Source organism: Myotis davidii, unplaced genomic scaffold (assembly GCF_000327345.1).
Source record: "Myotis davidii unplaced genomic scaffold, ASM32734v1 scaffold1063, whole genome shotgun sequence".
NCBI classification, from domain to species: Eukaryota; Metazoa; Chordata; class Mammalia; order Chiroptera; family Vespertilionidae; genus Myotis; species Myotis davidii.
The window spans coordinates 31247-37458 of record NW_006296624.1 but is presented as its reverse complement, the minus strand read 5'-3'; the positions used below and the strand labels follow the sequence as shown (position 1 = coordinate 37458).

Below are 6212 nucleotides of genomic sequence, written 5' to 3'. Positions count from 1 at the left end.
CTGAGAAACCATATATTACAATAGTTGTTTATTATATACTCTCTAAATAAGGCTAAATTAAGAAGTTAGTAGTTACCTATGATACTCAAACATCTTTCTTTGATCACTATTATATTCTGGCTAAATATTTCAGTCTTAGTCAAAGAGTCACTTTATATGGAAGACAGTATCATGAAGATTTTTAAGAGATTTTTCTTTACCTCAGAAATGGAATTTAAAACATTAGTTCAATTAACATAACTGGCCTAAAGCAGAATGTTTTAATGACATGTTTCAATATAAACAGCTTTAATCTATCTTGAAATAAATATTTGTTTTGTAACACCGTTTGTCTGAAATATTTGCTTCTTAACCATCTTTTAGTTTTGAGTTCTGTTGCTATTCATCAATAAATTCTTAACCTCATCTGTATTCTTCCAGTTATTTGACTTCTGTTCATTGGTTAATATTGTCATCAAAATGTAATAAATTTATTGAAGAGCCTCAGATATTACTATAGAATAAGTTTATTCCTTTCATGAAAGATGCACCTGTATTTTACCTTGTAAGATAATAAATTCAGGAAAACCCAACTGGGACCTTGAACATCTCTTCTACAATATATGAATTTTATATTAAGTAAGACTATAATATTCTCCTCTTCAAGTGGAAGCCACATTCCCACAGGAAATGAGATACTAAACTATTAATAGTTTACCCAGGTTTTCTCTGCCTGGTATGAAACCTCAAACTCCACTACAGTCTAAGCACTGTAAAACATTACCATTTATGTTCATATAAATGAAACTCTCTGGATGTTCTTCAGCTAATCTACTACTCAGTGTTTCTGATGTTTTTAAGACAGAAAACTTCTTCACATTGAACCTGAGAAAAAGACAATGCCAAACAATTGAGAAGTAAAAAAAAATATTGTAATAAACCCTGATATAAAGTGTTTATAAAAAAAGGGTGTTTAAGTTTTAAAATGTTATGGCAGCAAACTGAATAGTTGTTATACGTAAAATTACTGACAATGGCTTTTTCTTTTTTAAATTTTAGGATGTGCATATTGTTATTGTATTGCTCTAGAGATTATTTCATTTTCTCATGCGGTTTTGGTATACTTGGGCCATTCTAGAACCCCATAACAGCCTATACACCTTCTGTTTACCTATGCTCACCCTCTAAGATATGGTTCTATAATACTGTTATTCTTAGTCATTAGATAATTGACATAGTTCATCAATCCCTGGCCTTCTGCTCTTGCTTTATATATGGACATTAGTCAACCAGAAATAATCACCAAATACATTAAATTATACATATTAAGACACATAATTCTGCAGAAAATTCTGTTGTTTCTGCCTTGAAATTAGAATTCAACCTCTTGAATTATCATCAACTACCTCTACCACTACCATCTAGATTCAAGCCACATCTCTAATCTGGATTATTAAAATAGCTTCCTAAATAGTCTTTCTTCTTTTTCTCTTGCCCCATTGTCTATTTTCAACAACGCAGCCTATGTGATTGTTAGCATAGAAGTGAAATTATGTTTCAAAACCCTCTTCTTGAATTCCTACCATAGTTTTCATTTTAAGGAGTTAAAAAAACAAAGTGCTTATGTTAACTAGAAGTTCTCATAGGGTTTGGCACTTCTTTTTCTACCACTCTTTTTTCTCTTACTAACTGGGTTCTTGCCATGCAGTTCTTGTTTCAATGTACAAAGAATGCTCCTACCTGAAGGAATCTGCATTTGCTATCCCAACTCCCTGGAATACTTTTCCCCAAGGTCACTGTATCTGGTTGGCTCACTTCCCTCATGGCTCTGCTTTTATTAGAAAGACCTTCTTCGGTTACTCTGTATATAATTGTAAACACCACTCTTCCCCAATCTAGGCACCCGTTTTTCCCCCTTACCTACTTTGCTGTGTATTATAAACTGTGGTCGGCAAACTGTGGCTCGTGAGCCACATGCGGCTCTTTGGCCCCTTGAGTGTGGCTCTTCCACAAAATACCACGTGCGGGCGCGCACGTACAGTGTGATTGAAACTTCATGGTTCATGAGCAGAAGTAGGTTTTCGGCCTGGGAGAGTCTATTTTGAAGAAGTACTGTTGATATTTGGCTCTGTTGACTAATGAGTTTGCCGACCACTGTTATAGAACATTGCTATCTAACATTCTGCACATATACAGAGACTTTGTCTTGTACTGTTGTATCTCCAGTACAAAGAAGAGTGCCTGAAACAGGATAAAAAATCAATAATATTTTTAATGAAAAATAATTAAGTTTTATTCCATCTTATATATGCTATTTGACATGGGGGGTGGGAATTAGCCCTTTTGGGTTCAGTTTGCTCATTATAAATCAGAAATAATGAAGGAGAAGGAGAAGGAGAAGGAGGAGAAGGAGAAGGAGAAGGAGAAGGAGGAGAAGGAGAAGAAGAAGAAATAAAATTGTATCAGCCGTATTTAGCTGTTGTGAGGATGGAAACAGTTAATGTACATAATATGCTTAGAACAGTACCTGCCACAAAATAAGTGTTAAGAGTAATTTTTGGCTATTACCTATAAAATAAAGGGTAATATGCAAATTGACCCTAACAGCAGAGCGACTGGGAATGGCTGGTCACTATGAAACACACTGACCACCAGGGGGCAGACATTCATTGCAAGAGCTGTCCCCTGGTGGTCAGTGCACTCCCACAGAGGGAGCTCTGCTCAGCCACAGAACAGGCTGACAGCTACCAGCACAGCCATGGTGGCGGGAGCCTTTCCCACCTCCTCACCAGTGTTAAGGATGTACGACTGAAGGCTTGCTCCCTGCTGGCAAGTGGACATCCCCCAAGGGCTCCCAGGCTGCCAGAGGGATGTATGACTGCCAGCTTAGGCCCAATCCCTAGAGGAGCACAACTAAGCCAGCAGGTGGACATCCCCTGAGGGGTCCCAGACTGCGAAGGGACACAGGCCAGGCTGAGGGACCCCCTCCTCCGAGTGCACAAATTTTTGTGCACCGGGCCTCTAGTAATTAATAAGTCTTTAACTCTTTTTTAAATCTTTATTTTTGAGAGTATTACAAATGTCTCTCTCCTCCCTCTCCCCCTATTTCTTCCCTCCCCTGGTCCTGCCCTGCCCTAGGCCTTCATCACCCTACTGTCTTGTGTGTCCACAGGTAATAAATATAAGATCTTTGTTTAATCTCTTCTCCCTACCCCCTTCCTCTGAGAATCATCAGTCTGTTCTATGCTTCCATGCCTCTGACTCTATCTTATTCATCAGTTTATTCTGTTTTTTAGATTTCTTACTTGTTTATTTTGATTCTTAGATTCAATTGTTGATAGATAGGTATTTATTGCCATTTTATTGTTCATATTTTTTTGTTCCTTTTCTTCTTCTTCCTCTTCTTAAAGAATTCCCTTAAACATTTCATGTAATACTGGTTTGGTGGTGATGAACTCCTTTAGCTTGTTCTTGCTTGTGAAGCTCTTTATCTGACATTCAATTCTAAATGATCCTTTGCTGGGTAGAGCAATCTTGGTTGCAGGTCCTTGCTGTTCATCACTTTGAATATTTCTTGCCATTCCTTTCTGGCCTGCATAGTTTCTGTTGAGAAATCAGCTGACAGTAATATGGGCACTGGACTTTCTTTAGTGGAGCTATGGTGCTCACTGAGTCTGTCCCTTGAGTGTGTTGCTTATGAATGTGTAGAGTTATAACTTGGAATGGTCTTAAGCTGTCCACCAGGTACACTGGCTATTGTGCCTCCAGGGAGGTGCAAAGTCAGCCACTGCTTGGGGCCACTTGGCAGGAGCTACAGAGATATCTGCAGCTTCCTCCTATTTGTATTGGGTTTGGAAGTGCCCAGGCAAGGCCCAACTGTGAAGCAAGGCAGGCTGGTGCTGGTGCAGAGTCTTGGGCCTTTTAATGCTGGGTTTGGGGCATGCTGACAGTAGCTGCAGCTTGTTTGAGACATTTTAGCAAAATCTGAAGCCTGAGCCTGGACAGGCCATTCATATGGAAAAGCTGCTACAAATAGCTTCGGTGAGGCTGCAAATTGGATGGGGCAGGGCTTCAGGGAATTACCAGGGCAGAGCAAACAGTGTGTTTCAGGTTGATGGGGATTCAGATATGGTTGCCAGTCAGCCCTGCAACAGGGGAGGTCTCAGCACAGGAACAATGACCGCTGAGAACACCTCCTTCTGGTAGAATGCCACCTCCAAGTTCCTGCCCTGATGCCAGATAATTCCTCCCTGTATGTGTCTGGGTCCCCCAATGCCTCCTGGTGCTGGACCTCAGAAGAAGTGAGTCAGAGTAAGTTCATGCCTGGCCCTTTAATAGGTACAGCTGGGTCTCCAGCAGCCTCCATGTTCCTCAGCCACAATCCCTGTTGTATTTTACAGCCTGAAATTATGGGGACTTCTCTTCTCAGCTCTGGGACCCTGGGTGGGGGGTCTGGTATGGGGCTCGGACGCCTTGCTCCTTAAGGCGGCCTCCACAGGGACAATTTCCCTCTGGATTAAAAAAATGCCCAAAGTGGGCTCTGGACCAGCCCATTCTGTGCCTCCACCCCTCCTACCAGTCTCAACGTGCTTTCTTCTTTACTTCTCTAGTTGTAGGACTTCCATTCAGCCAGCTTTCAGGTGGTTCTGAATTATGGTTGTTCTGTATGTTAGTTGTAATTTTGATGTGGTTGTGGGAGGCAAGGAGTACCAGCATTTACCTACCTGCCATCTTCAGAAAGCTCACTTATTAAGTCTTTATATAACTTCAGTCTTTCCTGGGGACAAGACTCAAACTGAAAAATAAGAGGACTTAATAGTTTCCTTTTTCTTCTCTTCAGCTTCTTATTTTTGTGGGTATTTATTTTTTATTTTTAAATAGATCAGTTATTTAATTAGGTCCTTTGTGAGAAATTTAGAACACCAGTTTGTGAGGATAGAGCCCATTTGTGAAAGCAAACACAGAGTGGAGCTAGCCCTGGAGCTGAGGAATAGCATTGACTTTTGGCAGAATTAGTGAGTTCATTTGATCCACAATGTGTTGCTCTATAATCTTGAATTTCTCTTTCTCTATGGGAAAGAGCTCACCCTCCTGGTGTCAGGGTGAAGCTTGCATAGCTGCTTCTTGGCGTAAGCATCAACTTTCACTGATGTTTGGGGATTCTCACACACTAATATAAATTCTGGTGGAGGTGGCAATGATACATTTTTGGTGTGTTCTATGCGGAGGAACACAATTAATGGATAGGGGTCCAGGCACAAGTAGCAGGCCACTGCTCAGCTGTTTCAGGAAAACCACCCGCTTGCCTCTGTGACACCCAGTGAGGATGATCAGAATGGTCCTGGGACTGATGCTGGCCCGCAGTTTTCTCACAAGCTGACTGAGGGATATCTTGCCATGGCTCAATACCTTTCCAGGCTCATCCTCAGCAGGATAATATCTAGGCGTTTGGTGAAATTGGGTACCACCATGCTTGTCGCCACCTACTGGTTTGGGGACAGCAGCAAGAACTTTCTCCTTTTTCTTTCAAATCCTGGATTTAGATGCTGAATCCTTCCTCTTTTATATTGCCTCTTGGGAATACATAGCCGACCAGGAATACCTACCGATTCCTTTGACTAGGACAGGGTTTCGGCTGCAGTGGAGTGTCCCCTTCTTAGGTGTCTTGGCCCTGAGGTTACCCTTCTTAACCTTGCCACCAGCATCAACCTTCTTGGTTTCAGGTTTTATCTCCTTAGTATCTAGCTTCTCAGTCCTCCTCCTCTCCCCCCTGCCATTTTTCAAGATGGGAAAGAGAAATAAGGTCCTTGTAGATATCCTATCTAATAAAAGAGAAACATGGTAATTGGCATACAACCGCTACCCTTCCCATTGGCTAATTAGGGCAATATGCAAATTAACTGCCAGCCAAGATGGCAGCCGGCAGCCAAGCACCTTGAAACTAACATGAGGCTTGCTTGCTTCAGTGATGCAGGCCTCATGTTCCCCACACCTGCCTTGCCTGCCTCTGAGCTTGCAGTTTAAGAAACATTGTAACAAATATAGAAACTAAACAAAACCCCAGAAACCTGCTTTCAGCCGGCTGGGATCTCAGAGCTGGAGTTGATACAGAGTTTCGATTATAGAACCGAAACAAACCAGATACCTCTTTCAGGAGCGGAGGCCTAAGAGCTGGAGCCTCAAAGCTAAAGCTGGCCCAGAAAAAAAAAAAAAAAAAAGAAAAAGAAAAAAAG

At 41.4% G+C, this 6212-nt stretch overlaps 1 protein-coding gene and 1 pseudogene across 1 annotated transcript in view; both read right to left on the bottom strand.

Annotated features, from left to right (window-relative positions):
- Positions 1–5664, bottom strand: part of FOXP2 (forkhead box P2) — a 506406-nt gene extending 500742 nt beyond the window's left edge. Inside the window, exon 1 of the mRNA XM_015569384.1 lies at positions 5586–5664. The gene's annotated coding sequence lies outside the window, so the exon portion shown is untranslated. The remainder of the gene's footprint in view (positions 1–5585) is intronic.
- The window catches only part of LOC102759227, a 2437-nt pseudogene continuing 1118 nt past the window's right edge, over positions 4894–6212 (bottom strand).